This window comes from Bubalus bubalis, chromosome 11 (genome assembly GCF_019923935.1).
Source record: "Bubalus bubalis isolate 160015118507 breed Murrah chromosome 11, NDDB_SH_1, whole genome shotgun sequence".
Classification (NCBI taxonomy): Eukaryota; Metazoa; Chordata; class Mammalia; order Artiodactyla; family Bovidae; genus Bubalus; species Bubalus bubalis.
Window position 1 is genome coordinate 19,341,471 of NC_059167.1, and position 21,370 is coordinate 19,362,840.

At 43.0% G+C, this 21,370-nt stretch overlaps 1 protein-coding gene and 1 non-coding gene across 16 annotated transcripts in view; both read right to left on the reverse strand.

Annotated features, from left to right (window-relative positions):
• The window catches only part of RGS6 (regulator of G protein signaling 6), a 639,493-nt gene that overhangs the window by 130,442 nt on the left and 487,681 nt on the right, over nucleotides 1–21,370 (reverse strand). The gene's annotated exons all lie outside the window — the stretch shown is intronic.
• On the reverse strand, nucleotides 6,764–6,835 carry TRNAE-UUC. Its single transcript has one exon. It is a non-coding gene; the product is annotated as a tRNA-Glu (tRNA).

Genomic DNA, 21,370 nt, shown 5'->3' on the forward strand with positions numbered 1-21,370 from the left:
CAGCATGAAAAGGCAAAATGATAGGATACTGAAAGAGAAACTCCCCAGGTCAGTAGGTGCCCAATATGCTACTGGAGATCAGTGGAGAAATAACTCCAGAAAGAATGAAGGGATGGAGCCAAAGCAAAAACAATACCCAGTTGTGGATGTGACTGGTGATAGACACAAGGTCTGATGCTGTAAAGAGCAATATTGCATAGGAACCTGGAATGTCAGGTCCATGAATCAAGGCAAATTGGAAGTGGTCAAACAGGAGATGGCAAGAGTGAACGTCGACATTCTAGGAATCAGCGAACTGAAATGGACTGGAATGGGTGAATTTAACTCCGATGACCATTATATCTACTACTGCGGGCAGGAATCCCTCAGAAGAAATTGAGTAGCCATCATGGTCAACAAAAGAGTCCGAAATGCAGTACTTGGATGCAATCGCAAAAACGACAGAATGATCTCTGTTCGTTTCCAAGGCAAACCATTCAATGTCACAGTAATCCAAGCCTATGCCCCAACCAGTAACGCTGAAGAAGCTGAAGTTGAACGGTTCTATGAAGAAAGTGAAGAGGAACTCAAAAGCCTCTTGATGAAAGTGAAAGTGGAGAGTGAAAAAGTTGGCTTAAAGCTCAACATTCAGAAAACGAAGATCATGGCATCTGGTCCCACCACTTCATGGGAAATAGATGGGGAAACAGTGGAAACAGTGTCAGACTTTATTTTTCTGGGCTCCAAAATCACTACAGATGGTGACTGCAGCCATGAAATTAAAAGATGCTTACTGCTTGGAAGGAAAGTTATGACCAACCTAGATAGCATATTCAAAAGCAGAGACATTATTTTGCCAACAAAGGTTTGTCTAGTCAAGGCTATGGTTTTTCCTGTGGTCATGTATAGATGTGAGAGTTGGACTGTGAAGAAGGCTGAGCGCCGAAGAATTGATGCTTTTGAACTGTGGTGTTGGAGAAGACTCTTGAGAGTCCCTTGGACTGCAAGGAGATCCAACAAGTCCATTCTGAAGGAGATCAGCCCTGGGATTTCTTTGGAAGGAATGATGTTAAAGCTGAAACTCCAGTACTTTGGCCACCTGATGCAAAGAGTTGACTCATTGGAAAAGACTCTGATGCTGGGAGGGATTGGGGGCAGGAGGAGAAGGGGACAATAGAGGATGAGATGGCTGGATGGCATCACTGACTCGATGGACGTGAGTCTCAGTGAACTCCGGGAGTTGGTGATGGACAGGGAGGCCTGGCATACTGCGATTCATGGGGTCGCAAAGAGTCGGACACGACTGAGCGACTTATCTGATCTGATCTGATGAAGACCTACAAGACCTTTTAGAATAACACCCAAAAAAGATGTACTTTTCATATAGGGTACTGGTATGCAAAAGTAGGAAGTCAAGAAACACCTGGAGTAACAGGCAAATTTGGCCTTGGAATACAGAATGAAGCAGGGCAAAGACTAATAGAGTTTTGCCAAGAGAACGCACTGGTCATAAAAAACACCATCTTCCAACAATACAAGAGAAGACTCTACACATGGACATCACCAGATGGTCAACACTGAAATCAGATTGATTATATTCTTTGCAGCCAAAGATGGAGAAGCTCTATACAGTCAGCAAAAACAAGACTGGGAGCTGACTGTGGCTCATATCATGAACTCCTTATTGCCAAATTCAGACTTAAATTGAAGAAAGTAGGGAAAACCACTAGACCATTCAGGTATGACTGGATGGTCATACCTGAAGTGAGAAATAGATTTCAGGGACTAGATCTGATAGACAGAGTGCCTGATGAACTATGGACGGAGGTATGTGACATTGTACAGGAGACAGGGATCAAGACCATCCCCATGGAAAAGAAATGCAAAAAAGCAAAATGGCTGTCTGAGGAGGCCTTACAAATAGCTGTGAAAAGAAGAGAAGTGAAAAGCAAAGGAGGAAAGGAAATATATAAGCATCTGAATGCAGAGTTCCAAAGAATAGCAAGAAGAGATAAGAAAGCTTTCTTCAGCGATCAATGCAAAGAAATAGAGGAAAACAACAGAATGGGAAAGACTAGAGATCTCTTCAAGAAAATTAGAGATACCAAGGGAACATTTCATGCAAAGATGGGCACAATAAAGGACAGAAATGGTATGGACCTAACAGAAGCAGAAGATTTTAAGAAGAGATGTCAAGAATACACAGAAGAACTGTACAAAAAAGATCTTCACGACCCAGATAATCACAATGGTGTGATCAATGACCTAGAGCCAGACATCCTGGAATGTGAAGTCAAGTGGGCCTTAGAAAGCATCACTACGAACAAAGCTAGTGGAGGTGATGGAATTCCAGTTGAGCTATTTCAAATCCTGAAGGATGATGCTGTGAAAGTGCTGCACTCAATATGCCAGCAAATTTGGAAAACTCAGCTGTGGCCACAAGACTGGAAAAGATCAGTTTTCATTCCAATCCCAAAGAAAGGCAATGCCAAAGAATGCTCAAACTACTGCACAATTGCACTTATCTCACACGCTAGGAAAGTAATGCTCAAAATTCTCCAAGCCGGGCTTCAGCAATACGTGAACCATGAACTTCCTGATGTTCCAGCTGGTTTTAGAAAAGGCAGAGGAACCAGAGATCAAATTGCCAACATCTGCTGGATCATCGAAAAAGCAAGAGAGTTCCAGAAAAACATCTATTTCTGCTTTATGGACTATGCCAAAGCCTTTGACTGTGTGGATCACAATAAACTGTGGAAAATTCTTCAAAAGATGGGAATACCAGACCACCTGACCTGCCTCTTGAGAAACCTATATGCAGGTCAGGAAGCAACAGTTAGAACTGGACATGGAGCAACAGACTGGTTCCAAATAGGAAAAGGAGTACCTCAAGGCTGTATATTGTCACCCTCCTTATTTAACTTGTATGCAGAGTATATCATGAGAAACGCTGGGCTGGAGGAAGCACAAGCTGGAATCAAGATTGCTGGGAGAAATATCAGTTATCTCAGATATACAGATGACACCACCCTTATGGCAGAAAGTGAAGAGCAACTAAAGAGCCTCTTGATGAAAATGAAAGAGGAGAGTGAAAAAGTTGGCTTAAAGCTCAACATTCAGAAAACGAAGATCATGGAATCTGGTCCCATCACTTCATGGGAAATAGTTGGGGAAACAGTAGAAACAGTGTCAGACTTTATTTTCTGGGGCACCAAAATCACTGCAGATGGTGATTGCTGCCATGAAATTAAAAGATGTTTACTCCTTGGAAGGAAAGTTATGACCAACTAGATAGCATATTCAAAAGCAGAGACATTACTTTGCCAACAAAGGTCCATCTAGTCGAGGCTATGATTTTTCCAGTGGTCATGTATGGATGTGAGAGTTGGACTGTGAAGAAAGCTGAGCACCGAAGAATTGATGCTTTTGAACTGTGGTGTTGGAGAAGACTCTTGAGAGTCTCTTGGACTGCAAGGAGATCCAACCAGTCCATTCTAAAGGAGATCAGTCCTAGGTGTTCTTTGGAAGGACTGATGCTAAAGCTGAAACTCCAATACTTGGCCACCTCATGCAAAGAGTTGACTCATTGGAAAAGACTCTGTTGCTGGGAGGGATTGAGGGCAAGAGGAGAAGGGGACGACAGAGGATGAGATGGCTGGATGGCATCACCAACTCGATGGACATGGGTTTGAGTGAACTCTGGGAGTTGGTGATGGACAGGGAGGCCTAGTGTGCTGCAATTCATGGGGTTGCAAAGAGTCGGACACAACTGAGTGACTGAGCTGACTAACTGAACTGAACAGTTTGTGATGTTGATCATCTCTTCATGTTTGTTGGCCATCTGTATGTCTTCTTTGGAAGAATGTGTATTTAGATCTTCCCCCTATTTTTTGATTGCATCATTTCTTTTTTTAATACTGAGCTGCTTGAGCTATTTGTTTATTTTGGAGATTAATCCTTTGTCAGTTGCTTTGTTGGTAACTATTAAGGTTGTATGGCTCAGCATACAGACTGAACTAAAGGCTGGTGTCTGATCAAATAACATGATAAAAAAAACACTGTTTTATTAAAATATTTTCTCAGCAATGGTCATATCCATGCTTTAGGGAGAGTAGTAGATTGACAGACCCAGACTTGGAGTTCATTAAGGAGAGAGTGGTGTATAATTTTGGGGAATTGGGACTATGCTCAGCTCTACATTCCAGAAAACAAACAAGCAAAATAATAGTGGCTTAAACAAGATAGAAGGTATTTGGTAAAAGAAGTCTGGAGGTGGGTCCATAGGATCCTCAGGAATCCACACTTTGACATTTCTTTTCCACCCTCCAAGTGCTTGGTTTTCAGCCCAAGGTCAACTTATGCTTCAGAATGTCTACTGAAGTACCAGCCATCACATCTCAGCATCAAGCAGTGGGTAGAAGGAAAAGCAGAAAGCTAGAGAGTGCCTTTCCCAGGTGAGACCCCTCCCATTAAGCACATTTCCTGGAAGCCCCTTTTTCTGTTCACATATTGTGATACACAGAATAATGGGTCCCCAAAGATGTCCATGTCCTAGTCTCCGGAACTTGAATATCTACCTTCCACACAAAAAGGACTTTGCAGATGAAATTAAGGCCCTTAAGATGGAGAAATTATCCTAGATTATCTGGGCAGGACCAATGTAGTCATAAGGCTGTTTATAAGAGAGAGAGAGGAATGTCAGGGAGAGAAGGTGATGCGATGCCAGAAGCAGAAGTGTGGGTGGGCTTGCACATGAGTGTGTATTCACAGGAGTGCTTGGGGAAGGGTAGAGGAAGAGAGAGGGGTTGGGGTGGAGAGAGTGCTTGTTAGCTACTGGCTTTGAAAATAGAGGAAGTGACCATGAACCAAGGAATGCAGGCAACCTCTAGAAGCTGGAAAGGGCACGGACACAGATTCTCCCCTAGAGTTTCAGAAGGAACGTAGCTCTGCTAATACCTTTACTCCTGTAAGACCCACTTCAGGTTCCTGACCTCCAGCACTCTAATACATTTGCACTGTATTGTTTTAAGCCACCAAATTTCTATTTGTTGTAGCTGTGATGGGAAATGAATACACACATGATTCAGACACTAGAATTCAGTGATCTGACAACCTAGGAAATAGTTTTATTCTGAGTTATAGGATGCTCAGCCAAAAGAGGGACCATATTACTGAGTTAGAAAGGAAAAATAAATGTTGGGGTCAGAAATAGCAGACTGCCAGGCAGGACTGTTATGCAAATGCAAGGTTCTCTACATTTAGCAGAACAGAAAAGTATTCTCAAAACAGGATTGAATCCACATTGAGGAAACATACCTTAGAAGGCAGCATAAATAGCTTTAAAAGATTTGTGGCAACTGATTCAAAAGAGGATTCAAGTAACTCTTTAGGTAGAACATTCTCTGAAGAGCTGAAAGTTACTAACCAGGTGTGTCTGAGCCCCGCTGTGAAGGCTCTAGTCTAAAGCAAGGCTTTGAATTTGAGAGAAGTAACTTGCACAGTTATCAGTAAGACCTTTGGTCTCTAAAATTTCTCTTGGCAAAGTCACACAGTAAGCCGCTATAGCTTGAAATCAACATTTATATACTGTTTACCATATGCTAGGTGTGGTTCCAAGCACTTCACAAATATTAACTCATTTATATGCACAGCAACCTGATGAAGCGTTACTGTCATTATCCCATTTTACAGATGAAGACAGTGAGGCAGAGAGCAGGTAGGTACTTGCTGAGGTCACATGGTCTGTGAAGTTAGGATTTGAACCAAGGCACTTTGACTCCAGTCATTGCTCAGAGTCAGTCATTTTGTGTCATTCAGTGGGAGGGGTAATTAAGGAGACAGGGCCAGAACTTGAAAGTTACAGGTCATTTTAGGGTGCTGCTACTGCTGCTGCTAAGTCGCTTCAGTCGTGTCCGACTCTGTGCGACCCCATAGACGGCAGCCTACCAGGCTTCTCCGTCCCTGGGATTCTCCAGGCAAGAACACTGGAGTGGGTTGCCATTTCCTTCTCCAATGCATGAAAGTGGAAAGTGAAAGTGAAGTCGCTCAGTCGTGTCTGACTCTTAGCGACCCCATGGACTGCAGCCCACCAGGCTCCTCCATCCATGGGATTTTCCAGGCAAGAGTACTGGAGTGGGGTGCCATTGCCTTCTCCCATTTAAGGGTAAGTTTTCTCTAAATCCTGTCAGATGGTAAAGAATCTGCCTGCAATCCAGGAGACCTGGGTTCAGTCCCTGGGTTGGGAAGATCCCCTGGAGAAGGGATGGCTACCCACTCCAGTATTCCTGCCTGGAGAATCCCATGGACAGAGGAGCCTGGCGGGCTACAGTCCATCAGTCACAAAGAGTCGGACACGACTGAGCAACTAATACTTTCCCTTTCTCTAAATCCTACTTAAGATGCTCTCTTGTCCCCAAAGACTTTTATAGTTTGGCTTTGCGTGGCTTCCTGGACTATCTTATACCAAACTATAAGAAATAGAGTGGCTAGTTCCCAAGCTGCCTGGGAGAAGGAATTCATTTCCAGTTTCAACCTATGATCTGTCCAGAGGCAATTAGGACAGGGAACAGAGAAAACAGGCAGAGTGTGGCAAAGTATCTGCATTATAGAAAACCACTTTATCATATCTGACTCAACCTTGTAAACATCTTGCAAACACCCTCTACCTTGTAAACACTTCTTTTACAGTCAAGCTATGTGTGGTGAATTGGCAGGTGCAAAGCTAAAGAAAAGAATGAGATCTTTATTTATTTATTTAGATCCTGGACAGCTTGAGGGATCTCAGTTCCCCAACCAGGGTTTGAACCTGCATCCTAGCAGTGAAAGTGCTGAGTCCTAACCACTGGACCACCAGGGAATTCCTGAGACACTTATATTCTAAGATTTCTATTCCCCAGATGCAGATAAGCCAGAGTAGAATGATGATCAATCATCCTGATTGAATTGTGACACTCCCTTTTTAGAGTAACCAACTGGCTCCCATTATATTTGGGTTGCAGTTGTAGAATGTGACTAAATATTTCCTCTGCTTCAAGTGGCTACTCCTAGAAGCCTGGTTCTGGCATCACATAAATTTCATTAAAGTAAGCAACAATCCAAAATCCAGTAAAGGGCACACACAGCTTATTCCTCAGGATTATGACTCTCACTCACTCACCCTCCCTGGAAGCAGAGATGCTTTAACCAAAGTGAGATGGAGACATTTCTCCTGTTTTGCTCACCTGGAGAAGGTGGGGGTGGACAGAAACAAGGGCAGTGTGGGGTCCTCAGAGATGCATGATGGAGTTACTGTACAAAGGAAAGACTTTTTAGTCCATATTTCCTGACACAGACTAAAATGGATCAATAGCTCTAGTTAAGGCAATGATGCGAGACCTTTCTTCCACTACCCCTGTCTTGGATGCCTTATCTTCTCCACTAGGTCTCCCTTTATGTACTGTAGCCATGACCCCAGCTCAGAGCCGCCCAGTTCTTGAGACATGTCTTCCCCAGGAAGGTGAGAGGCCAGGGACAAAGCTGTCTCTTTCTCCTTAAATGACATCCCTCATGTCCTTGCACCATGTAGAGTTCTACAGAGTCTGCCTTGATGAAGGCTAGAAAACTAGACTGAGACAAGGCAACTGGAAAATTCCCATCAACATGGCCCAGAACAGGCTCTGGGGAGGAAATTACTCTGTCCCCTATATTTCTGGCTCCTAAGTAAAAGTCAAGGGGAGGGAGGCGCATCTGACTAGCAGAGCCTGGAACACATTATCTGTCTGGCTGCACCCAGCGCAGGATAAGAGAATGTCTAATACTTCCTTTGTCTATAGTTGGGAGTAGTCTTTGCCCCCCTCCCCACTGCCCCATGACATTCATTATTTGGGAGTTTCATAATGAAAGCAAGATAGTCAGATGCTGGATAGCCAAAATAAATGACAAACATGCTTCCTGCTCTTTCCATGAATGGGAAAACCCAAGGCCAAGACCAGGGTGAGGTCTTAAGGGAAAAAAAGCAGAAAGATTTCCTGGACCACCACCAGCATAAAAAGAGGAAAAGTAGCCCAACTGGGATCAACACTGGAGGGCAAGGTAGACACCTGCTTGGAGAGCCCCCCTCCCCCTGCCCCGTGTGAATCACTGAAGGACCTAGAATTGGTGGCAGGAAACTTAAAGGCAGTTGGAAGGGATTCAAAGTGCTAACATCTGGTAGGGAGAAAGAGAAATACAAAGTTCTCTACAGTACTGTGAGAAATGTCACTAGATTGCAGAGAGATTAATTTGGGTCAAAGAGAAGTAAACTTTTGGCCCCACGAAGAATTTGCAATCTATTGGGGGAGAGAGTCTTAATAAGTAGGGTCGGATATCGTAATCCAAGCAGCTTGACTCTTTTGAGAGACAAATGAATTTCCAAGGCTACGGGTGCCAACAGCTAAGCAAGGCCCTCACAATGTGACCTCAGCTACCTGGGCAGGTTGGTCCACTTCAGCCTGTGACTGGACACACTGCTTAACACATCTGGGCTTCCTGCCCTCAGGCCTTTGTTTCCGTGGTTCCCTCCACTTGAAATGCCCAGTGTCCACCTTTGAGAGAAGACATCAAGGGGGATTTCTCCAATGACCATCGGAGAAATGGCTTTCTTCCATGAAAGCCCTAGGATATAAAATCAGAAGAGAGCCCCAGGATTGGTAAGGCCAAGTTCAAGAACAAACCAGTCTCCAGGGAGAGCTAAGAATGTTCAATGGGGGCCTCCCCTTGACCATTCATTGCTTCCACCATGCCATGAGGACCTGGGAGAGAGCATCATGCCAGAGTTCTCTTAGAAACATCATCATTTAAGGGTGAGATAGAGCCTTCCAGAGATAAATGAGTCCCCTCATCTGTCCATCCATCTGTCCATCCGTCCATCCAACTAACTCGCAAATATGTGTTAGATTACCTATAACTTGAGCTATTAGAAATGTTGACACCAGCTACTTTCCCCTTATCCTTGCTCAGTGGGTAAAACCCTAGTGCCTTGGGGTCCCATTAATTTTTCAGTTCATCTCCATGTTGATCTGAGCGTACTCTTCCCCTAATTGGTCCCTGACCCATTCCCCATATCCATATCTGGAACTTCTGTTCTTTGGCTCCACTGGTGAATAAAGCTTCTGCATAACCTTCACAGAAGCATAGATGGGCCCCTCTATCTCCTGGTCTACACGGATCATCGCGTTTCCAGTGCCCTTCCTCCTACTGCCACTTCCCTCCACCACCTAATTTGGGGTTCAGAGGGAAAGTTGGCATCATCTTGCCTGTCATGATATTTCTCTTTTCTTATGTAAAAATTTCTGATTATCTGAGGCTTATCTATACTACTAGTTTCCTCTCTACTCCTCTGGTCTATCATCTCTCTCTAGTCTTGTTAACTTCTTCTCATCTGTGGAAGACTTTGGTGCCTGGATCACCATCTTGTTCTCTTCCCAAAATCCTGCTATTATTCTTGATGACATCATTATCCTTGTGGGAAACCTACTGAATATGTTAGCTTCTCAATTCCCTGTCCTCTACTCCAATGATCTTCACATTCAAATCATCTTACTCCTCCTGTTTGTAAATTGCACAGATTCCAGGTGGAGTCGGAGTTGAATAGGGCGGCTAAGGTTCTGTTCCAGGGCCCCAGAATTTAGAAAAATACACGGCAATGATTGTTAAAGGTTGTGCAAATACTTAAACACCTTTTCCCTCTTAGGAAATAGCATCTTCTCCAAACACATTCCAACCTCCAGTCAAGTGGGAGCAGTCCTATTTTTAACAGGTAAGGTTCAGGACTCTTAACAGGACCTACAGAAGGCCAAGCCTACATCTCCAGCCTCTCGCTGCCCACCCCTGGGCTATTGCACATGCTGGTCCAACAAGACCACCTTCAGGGCCCAGCCCAGATGTTGCTCCCACCCCCACTGCATGTGGCCCCACAGCCCACACACGTTTATCTCTATCACACTGCTTGCTGCACTGCTGCTGCCTGTCCAGGTGCCTGCTCCTCACACTATCCACAAGCCACCTGTAGAGATGCCCTGTGTCTTATTCATCTCTAAATTCCTGTGCCAAGCTCAGTGCCCAACACTGTAGCCACTCAATAAACATTTGTGGAAAAAAATGGGCCTTTAAAATCCATAAAATCCAAAGCTAGACAACAAGTAGGGTGGACTCCTGACCTTCATCACCTCTCCCTCCATCTCTCACTCCTCGTCTTCGGCGACTTAGCTGAGGGCTGCCCATCCTTAGAGCTGCCCAGGCCCCAAACCTCAGAGTGATCCCTGAATACTTGCTTCCTGTCACATTTCACATCCAATCCGACAACCAGACAGGAAATCCATTCAGCCCTACCTTCCAAACACGAAATACCGTCTGCAATCTAGCTTTTCTCACCACCTCCACTGCTCACACCTAAGACAGCCTCTGTCTCTCCTGCCTGATTCCTTGGTGGTCTCCCTGCTTCCACCCTTGATTTCTGATGGTGGAGCCCCATTAGTGAAAGAATGAAGCTTTAAAAATGTTGTTCAGGACAGATCTGCTCAAAACCCTGAAATGGCCAAAGTCCTCACAATAGCCAAGACTACATCATCTGACACCCCTACTCAGAGTCTTGCCTGGGTATCAACAAGGCGAACTCACACCTTTGCTCAGACGGCACCTTATCCTGGTGGATTCTCCGACCACATTTCTTTTTTTTAATACTGTGATGAAAGTCACATAATATAAACAGTTTTAACCCATTCAACTGTACAGTTCAGTGCACTAAGTGTATCCACACTGTGCAACTCTCACCATCATCTGTCTCCTGAATTTGTCCCTTTCCTAAACTGAAACCCTGTCCCCATTAAACACTAAGTCCCCAATCCCCCTCCCCAGTGCCTCCACCTCCAGGCCCCTGGCATCTACCAGTGTACTTTCTGACTCTAGGAGTTTGACTAGTCTAGGTATCTCATGTAAGGGAAATCAAACAGTATATGTCTCCATCTAATGTATGTGTACATGCTAAGGTGCTTCAGTTGTATTCAACTCTTTGTGACCCTATGGACGGCAGACTACCAGGATTCTCTGTCCATGGGATTCTCCAGGCAAGAATACTGGAATGGGTTGCCATGCCCTCCTCCAGGGGATCTTCCTGACCCAGGGATTGACCTGTGTCTCTTACGTCTCTTGCATTGACAGGCAGGTTCTTCACCACTAGTACCACCTGGGAAGTCCCTAATGTACACTGGAATGCATTTTTAAGGCTAACTTAATATCTGTCCTACAAACAGAGTATACCTTTTCTCCCCCTGCGCTATACAGTGGGTTCTCATAGATAACTAATGACCACACCGTAAACACAGCAACTGCTCCAAATCTGCTCTCCTGATTCTTTCTGTTTCACCTTTCAAACTTTCAGAAGCATTTATCCCTTTTCACATACTAGATGCTACTTATTTATTATGCTTATTATCTAGTTTGTCCCCCCCACCCCCACTGAAATATAAGCTTCATAGGGGCAAGGATCTTCATCACTTTTGTTTGCTGATACTCCCAAGCACCTGGAAAAGACTATCTGGCACATCATAGGCACTTAATAAATATGAATATGTTTTTAACACAGAATTAACTTTATTTTTTTAATGTGGTCATATATATAAATTTATTGACCTGTACAAATTAATGCAAGAAATGTGGTGTAGGGACAGGAAAACAAGGTGTAGAGAATTAGACATTGATAACATTACTCTCTGTTTTTATTCACTAGTTTAACAATAGCATGTAACATTTATCATCAAAACTCATTTGCTTGGAATAGTCCTTCATTTTTTTTTTAACTTTATTTTTAAACTTTACAATATTGTATTGGTTCTGCCATATATCGAAATGAATCCGCCACAGGCATACATGTGTTCCCCATCCTGAACCCTCCTCCCTCCTCCCTCCCCATACCATCCCTCTGGGTCGTCCCAGTGCACCAGCCCCAAGCATCCAGTATCGTGCATCGAACCTGGACTGGCAACTCGTTCCATATATGATATACGTATTTCAATGCCATTCTCCCAAATCTTCCCACCCTCTCCCTCTCCCACAGAGTCCAAAAGACTGTTCTATACATCAGTGTCTCTTTTGCTGTCTTGTATACACGGTTATTGTTACCATCTTTCTAAATTCCATATATATGCATTAGTATACTGTATTGGTGTTTTTCTTTCTGGCTTACTTCACTCTGTATAATAGGATCCAGTTTCATCCACCTCATTAGAACTGATTCAAATGTATTCTTTTTAATGGCTGAGTAATACTCCATTGTGTATATGTACCACAGCTTTCTTATCCATTCATCTGCTGATGGACATCTAGGTTGCTTCCATGTCCTGGATATTATAAACAGTGCTGCGATGAACATTGGGGTACACGTGTCTCTTTCAATTCTGGTTTCCTCAGTGTGTATGCCCAGCAGTGGGATTGCTGGATCATAAGGCAGTTCTATTTCCAGTTTTTTAAGGAATCTCCACATTGTTCTCCATAGTGGCTGTACTAGTTTGCATTCCCACCAACAGTGTAAGAGGGTTCCCTTTTCTCCACACCCTCTCCAGCATTTATTACTTGTAGACTTCTGGATCGCAGCCATTCTGACTGGCTTGAAATGGTACCTCATAGTGGTTTTGATTTGCATTTCTCTGATAATGAGTGATGTTGAGCATTTTTTCATGTGTTTGTTAGCCATCTGTATGCCTTCTTTGGAGAAATGTTTATTTAGTTCTTTGGCCCCTTTTTTGATTGGGTCATTTATTTTTCTGGAATTGAGCTGTAGGAGTTGCTTGTATATTCTCGAGATTAGTTGTTTGTCAGTTGCTTCATTTGCTATTATTTTCTCCCATTCTGAAGGCTGTCTTTTCACCTTGCTTATAGTTTCCTTTGTTGTGCAGAAGCTTTTAAGTTTAATTAGGTCCCATTTGTTTATTTTTGCTTTTATTTCCAATATTCTGGGAGGTGGGTCATAGAGGATCCTGCTGTGATGTACGTCAGAGAGTGTTTTGCCTATGGTCTCCTCTAGGAGTTTTATAGTTTCTGGTCTTATGTTTAGATCTTTAATCCAATTTTGAGTTTATTTTTGTGTATGGTGTTAGAAAGTGGTCTAGTTTCATTCTTTTACAAGTGGTTGACCAGTTTTCCCAGCACCACTTGTTAAAGCAATTGTCTTTAATCCAATGTATATTCTTGCCTCCTTTGTCAAAGATAAGGTGTCCATATGTGCGTGGATTTATCTCTGGGCTTTCTATTTTGTTCCATTGATATATATTTCTGTCTTTGTGCCAGTACCATACTGTCTTGATGACTGTGTCTTTGTAGTAGAGCCTGAAGTCAGGCAGGTTGATTCCTCCAGTTCCATTCTTTCTCAAGATAGCTTTGGCTATTCGAGGTTTTTTGTATTTCCATACAAACTGTGAAATTATTTGTTCTAGCTCTGTGAAGAATACCATTGGTAGCTTGATAGGGATTGCATTAAATCTATAAATTGCTTTGGGTAGTATACTCATTTTCACTATATTGATTCTTCCAATCCATGAACATGGTCTATTTCTCCATCTATTAGTGTCCTCTTTGATTTCTTTCACCAGTGTTTTATAGTTTTCTATATATAGGTCTTTAGTTTCTTTAGGTAGATATATTCCTAAGTATTTTATTCTTTTCATTGCAATGGTGAATGGAATTGTTTCCTTAATTTCTCTTTCTGTTTTCTCATTATTAGTGTATAGGAATGCAAGGGATTTCTGTGTGTTGGTTTTATATCCTGCAACTTTACTATAATCATTGATTAGTTCTAGTAATTTTCTGGTGGAGTCTTTAGGGTTTTCTATGTAGAGGATCATGTCATATGCAAACAGTGAGAGTTTTACTTCTTCTTTTCCAATTTGGATTCCTTTTATTTCTTTTTCTGCTCTGATTGCTGTGGCCAAAACTTCCAAAACTATGTTGAATAGTAATGGTGAAAGTGGGCACCCTTGTCTTGTTCCTGACTTTAGAGGAAATGCTTTCAATTTTTCACCATTGAGGATAATGTTTGCTGTGGGTTTGTCATATATAGCTTTTATTATATTAAGGTATGTTCCTTCTATTCCTGCTTTCTGGAGAGTTTTTATCATAAACAGATGTTGAATTTTGTCAAAGGCTTTCTCTGCATCTATTGAGATAATCATATGGTTTTTATTTTACAATTTGTTAATGTGGTGTATTACATTGATTGATTTGCAGATATTGAAGAATCCTTGCATCCCTGGGATAAAGCCCACTTGGTCATGGTGTATGATCTTTTTAATGTGTTGTTGGATTCTGATTGCTAGAATTTTGTTAAGGATTTTTGCATCTATGTTCGTCAGTGATATTGGCCTGTACAGAATTAACTTTAAAAGAGTGATTCAGTTCTCAATGTATCTGCCTTTTATTGCTGTCTAACAAAATGCCCTCAAAGTGAATGGCTTAAAATAATTATTTATTTTGCTCGAAAATCTGCAGCGTGGGCAGAGTTTGATGAGTTCAACTCACTTTGCACATTGCAGCCTCAGCTGAGGTGACTTTACTAGGGGCACGTTTCAGGTGGAAACTGAACAATGGCTGCAGGCTAGCTCTCTCTGATGGCTGGGGGTTCAGCCAAAGGTGTAAGCTGAGGGCTTCAGTTCCTTTCCACGTGGGCCTCTCTGTGGGCTGCTTGGGCTTCCTTACAGCATGGGGACTGCACTCCAAGAGCAAACATCCCATGACAACAAGGCAGAGGTGCGTGCCATTGTTATGACTCAGCCTTGGCTAACATGAGTACCGTATTATACTCTGTTGGCTCTATCTTTTGGGATGGAGTGGTACCAAAGTTCTAGAAGATCATGTGGGATTGAAGATATTATTCCAGACATCTTTAGAAATACAACCTGGCACACAAAGGTAGGCCCAAAGCCTTGTTAGCTCATGACAACCATATTGAAAGGGCACTTAAGCATGACTTAAGCCAGTCACAAGCCTCTAGAAACACAATTGGACAGACTGAGAGATGTTGAGAAAGCTTATTACGCCAAACTCAAGTAGACAGAGCAAGGGATTTGGACTAAAAGCATGTTTAAATCTAAGCTTCATCATTACTGTGTACAACCTTGGGAAAGTCATGGAACATCCCTGAGCCTCAGCTTCCCCATCTGTAAAATGGGAATATTATGTTTTTCTTGTCTGCTTGACACTAATGATATAATAGGCATACACTTGAGTAAGTGTTCCCAAAACTACAAAACACTTCACTCTATACCTTTGGAGGCCAAAAACGGTCTAGCGGTCATTTGGATTTTTGTTCTAAAGCAATCAGACCATAGAGGGGGAAGCACGTACTGAGCTGTGGATGCAGCACCCTGGACTTCACCCATCGACTGTGTGATATTAAATAGACATTTAAATTTTCAGAGCCTCAGTTCTGTCACATGGAGGGATAAGGCTGGGCTTCCCTGGTGGCGCAGATTGTAAAGAATCTGTCTGCAATGCAGGAGACCCAGGTTCGACCCCTGGGTCGGGAAGATCCCCTAGAGAAGGGAATGGCTACCCACCCCAGTATTCTTGCCTGGAGAAGACCATGGACAGAGGAGCCTGGTGGGCAACAGTCCAAGAGGTCACAAAGAGTCAGACATGACTGAGCAACTTTCACTCACTCACTCACTCACTCACTCAGGGATAAGGCTAATTGCCTTGCTTAACCCTGAGAATTATGGTAAGGACTTGATGTAACTCAAAGGTTATATCAAAGGTTAACTCAAAGGCTTATGGTAAGGGCTCAGTAGTACGGGTTATATCACTTGGTAATAAAGCAGTCTTAATTTTTTATTTTAGGTAAAAATATGTTTTTGTGAATACAAAAGTGAAATATTTTATTTTAGTGAAAACTTTAGAAAAGCCAGCTAAACATAAGGAAGAAAATAAAAATCACACATAAAATTTCCCTCTTAGATTCTCCATCTGTTATCTCTTTCTAAAAATAAAATTTTCTAGTTTTATATTATATCTAGCTCCCTTCAAAGAAATAGTTGTCCACTTTTGGGGGGCGGGCAATGATAAGCAATAAAGCGGTAAACAGCAACTTTTCATACCTTCTATGATTTCCTTTAGACAAATCTCTACGAGTGAAATTTCTGGATCACTTTCAAGGCTTCAGACTCTACGATACAACTGGCCTTCAGGATACACTGAACCCAATTCTCCTCTCTCTGGAAGTGCACACACATGCCCGTTTCCCTACCCCTAGCCAGTACTCTTGTTTATCACTGTCAACCTGACTGGGAGAAATGATAGCCCATTTCAGACAATCACTCTTTTTTTTAAAGTGAAATTTCAATGTTTCTAATACAGTTATTGACCATATGTATCTTCTGTTGGGGTACCTATCTTTTATATCTATCAATAGGAACTCATTAAGTATTAAGGATATAACATTTTATCTGAAATTTGTGCTACACAGCTCTCCCTCCTCCAATTTGTCATTTACATTTAAGGTGCCTCTAGAGGTAGAGCTTTTAAATATTTTATGTTCAAATATATCAACTTTCTTTTATGGTTTATGCATTTGTTGATGTGCTTGAATATTGTCAAGACTTTTTGACAAAGAACTTTTATAAGTTTTTGTTGAATTCATTAACTCATGCACTCCACAAATACTTACTGGATGTTTCCTGCATGCCAGGCATTGTTAAACACTGAAGCATCATCTAAAGCATAGGGCTGAACTCAGAATGAAAACATCTGTCATAGAAGGGTTTATGAACTGAAATAAACAAAACCCCCAACACACCCCACTCTGTTCAAAGACCAACTGCACAGAATATTTGGCTCTGAGCAGAGGTTATAGTGATGCTGCTCAGAACTCCAGTTCCTGGCTCTCAGGGCATTTTGTGATGAGTAACGTCTATATAGGTGTCCCTGGTGGCTCAGCGGTAAAGAATCCGCTTGCAATGCAGGATACGTGGGTTCAATTGCTGGTTCTGGAAGATCTCCTGGAGAAGGAAATGGCAACCCACTCTAGTATTCTTGCCTGGGAAATCCCATGAACAGAGGAGCCCAGCCGGCTACAGTCCATGGACTTGCAAGAGTTGGACATGACTTAGCGACTAAACAACATCTATGTAAGCAGGATGATGCTAGGGAGATAGGTATGTGAACATCTGCGAATGAAAAGGCTTGAAATGACACCAAAGAAAGCATTTGGTCCATACCAAGGAAGAATTATCTATGATATACTTTTTCATTTCATTAGTAAGTTGTTAAGGCAGACATTATCTATGCCCTAGGACTCTTTTTCAAATACCTCTGAATTGCAGAATCTCAACAAGGAAAGAACTACCCTTCGTTTGAAGGTTTTCACTGCAAAAGTCCAACAAATAGCATCTCAGGATGACTGCTCATTGGCTGGACCTCATCAACTCCAGAAAAGTCACAGGGTCCTCAGTTTGCCATCTCAAAACTGAGCAAGACTCAGACTATTTATTGGTTATGCTTTACTTTTTTCGATCTCATAATTTTTTTGGGAAGTGAACCATCATAAATTCTCAGAAGACTCACCCCCAAATTAGTGCCCTGGAGGAAATGTGAAGGACTCAAGCCCATAGTACTTAGGACATTCTAGCAAAGACGGTACAGGACAGACCTCTCAGTCTGCCTTTGTGGGGGATAAACAGGCTTGTCTAGGTACAGACAGAGCGCCAGGCCCTACCAGGAAAAGCCCCAAGCAGACAGCAACCCAAGAAGACCTCCCACCTTTATCTACTGGAACCAACTCATGCCTGAAATGCCATCTGTATGGCCTCTTCGCCTGAATAAATATCCCCAGGAGACTGGAAGCCACCTGAAGACAGGGACAGGCTCTACTTTTGCTCATCATAAGACCAGTCCAGCACCGAGTGAATGAGTGGATAGGAATGAAGCTTTCCACTGGTCTATGAATTCCTAGGAGAAAGGAGCAGCGCCCTACTCCTGACTTGTGTGCAATTATGGATTTTGCCATGAATAAATTGCTGTTATTTCTATGTCATATTATGTTTTAGAATTAGAAGGCAGCCATTCACTCTTGAGAGGAGAAAGCCAGCCCAAGGCTATTCAGCATATGCATGAGACACAGGCAAATATTACATGGATGGAACACGGGTGGAAAAGCAAAGGCCCTGTAAATGAGACTGATTCCTGCCTATTTTACAGTCTGGTCTATACCAGCCCTGACACTAATGGTTGCTGAAAGAATCCTTCCAAAGTTGTCTTTCTCACTTAAAACATGGCTGAAGGATCACCTTCTGGAGGCCAGACGTTTGAAATCAGAGTTTTGGCAGAGTTGGTTCTTTCTAGAGGCTGGGAGGGAAAAATCTGTTCCATGCCTCCCTCCTGGCTTCTGGCAGTTTCTGGCAACCTTCGGTGTCCCTTGGCTTGTAGCCACATCCCTCCAATTCTCACCTGCGTCTGTCCCCACACCGGCCTTTCTCCCAATCCTCTTCATATTCTTCATAAGTGACTCCACTGCATTTGGCCTCCTGCACCTTGCTGGTGTTGTTCGGCCCCTCAGTCATGTCCGGCTCTTTGCGACCCCATGGACTGCAGCACACCAAGCTCCTCTGTCCTCCACTATCTCCCAGAGTTTGCTCAAACTCACATGCATTGAGTTATTTTACTCCTTTATCATAATATACAATAAAGATATGTATCTTTTATATTATGTATTTACTTGACATATCAGATGCAAAATTGCATATTACATTTACAGTGACATAAGAATTTCATTCTCACGGCCCATTTAACCCTTGACATGACTGCGAGGTCCACAGGGAGTATTATTCTCAAGTTTTCAGATGAGGAAACTGGAGCCCCAGCTTTCAAGTAGTGCTGTGGCCTCTAAGGTAGGAGGCAGTGGGAGTTGTAGGCAGGGACAGGCAATCGGGTGTACTGTCCACAGAGAACTTAAGAACAGTGAGGAATATCAGTGATGAATATCATCTCCCCTTGGGACCCCTCTGATGCGGGAATAGAACCCAGCCTTGGAGTTTCAGCTCCAGTGCTTTGCCTTTTCCACTGTGGCCCTTCAGAGGTCAGCGCAAGGTGATTTTAGATGCATCTGGAGGGGCGCATCCCAGACATTCAGCTCACAGTCAGGAGAAACTATACATCCTTTCTCAATCCTTTCTCACCCTCCCTCTGGAGGGGCGGTGTTCCTACCATCCCCTTATGGAGGCCAAGAAGGACCTAAGTCAGAGGCTTTTCTAAAATGAGATAACTGGGAGTGAGGGTTCAGACAGGCATCATAGCAATAAGACAAGAGCCCACGTTACAGTTCCCTGATTATTCCTGAAGGGCTGCTGATCCAAAAAAGGCAGGTGTGGTCTCACCCTCCGGGCCCTTGCCCCCAGCACATGCTGCAATTTGCTGTCTTCTCTTTTACTGTTCAAAGTATGTGCTTCTATCAGATTTGTAGTCCTTACAGTTTAGTTATTGGTGAGCTTAAGGGGATGAAATCTATAGATTAAAAAAAAAAAAAAGCTGGAGGGTCAGCTTGGGGTCAGAAGGCATCATACTCTAACTGGGAATTCTGAATTTTGGTGACAGTACTTCTTCTTTCTGGGTGCAAGGCATTTCTGTGCAGCCTTTGTTTTAGTTTAAAATACAAAGATTACATGTTCCGTACTTCTTACCAGGTAAACCTCACCCCATCCCCACTCCACTCCTTGTCTCCCAGGCGATCCTGCCACGCCTCATCTCTGCACTGATCTTCCCTCCATCCAACCAACTCATCCCTCTCTCCAATCCCATCCCTTCCACTCACCCCGCACTTTCAAATCATGGGAATTATTCCAATCAATCCATGTGGCTCTCTGTTTTTGTTCCTGGTGTCACAGTGGGGGGTGGGGAGGGGGGAAAGAAATCTCCAAATTTTAAGACAGAATATCAGCACAATAAAATCTACCTGCACTCATATTTTCTTTTATACAAACAGCCTGTAGATTCAAAGCAGAAGTTATTTGGGGGTAAATTGTGGTCCTTGCTTGAAGTCAGCATTTCTTCCCACCTTGTTGTTGTTCAGTCACTCAGTTGTGTCTGACTCTTTCTGACCCCATGAGAATGCTAGGCTTCCCTGTCCTTCACCATCTCCCGGAGCTTGCTCAAACTCATGTCTATTGAGTCAGAGGTGTCATCCAACCATCTTGCCCTCTGTTGTCCCCTTCTGCTCCTGTCTTTTGCCCAGCATCAGGCTCTTTTCTAATGAGTCAACACTTTGCATCAGGTTGCCAAAATATTGGAGCTTCAGCTTCGGCATCAGTCCTTCCAATGAATATTCAGGACTGATTTCCTTTAGGAATGACAGGTTTGGTCTCCTTGAAGTCCAAGGGACACCCAAGAGTCTTCTCCATCACTGCAGTTCAAAAGCATCAGTTCTTAGGCACTTAGTCCTCTTTATGGTCCAAATCTCAGATCCATACATGACTACTGGAAAAACCATAGCTTTGACTAGACGGACCTTTGTCAGCAAAGTAATGTCTCTGCTTTTCAACATGCTGTCTAGGTTGGTCATAGCTTTTCTTCCAAGGAGCAAGCGTCTTTTAATTCCATGGCTACATGGCTACACCATCACCATCTGCAGTAATTTTGGAGCCCAAGAAAATAAAGCCTCTCACTGTTTCCCCATCTAATTGCCATGAAGTGATGGGACTGGATGCCATGATCTTAGTTTTCTGAATGTTGAGCTTTAAGCCAACTTTTTCACTCTCCTCTTTCACTTTCATCAACAGGCTCTTTAGTTCCTTTTCATTTTCTGCCATAAGGGTGCTGTCATCTGCATATCTGAGGTTATTGATATTTCTCCTGGTAGTCTTGATTCCAGCTTGTGCTTCATCCAGCCCGGCATTTCGTATGATGTACTCTGCATATAAGTTATATAAGCAGAGTGACAATATACAGCCTTGACATACTCCTTTCCCAATTTTGAATCAGTCTGTTGTTCCATGTCTGGTTCTAACTGTTGCTTCTTGACCTGCATACAGGTTTCTCAGGAGGCAGGTAAGATGGTCTGGTATTCCCATCTCTTTCAGAATTTTCTACAATTTGTCGTGATCCACACAGTCAAAGGTTTTAGCATAATCAATGGAACAGAAGTAGATGTTTTTCTGGAATTCTCTTGCTTTTTCTATGATCCAACGGATGTTGGCAATTTGATCTCTGGTTCCTCTGCCTTTTCTAAATCCAGCTTGAACTTCTGGAAGTTTTCCATTCAGGTGCTGTTGAAGCCTAGCTGGGAGGATTTTGAGCACTGAGTTCTCCATTACTCCTGAGACGCAATGTTTATTATGACCACACAGGGGCGCTGTTGCTCTTGAAAGCGGCAATGCTTCAGCAGGCTTGTGTCTCCAGT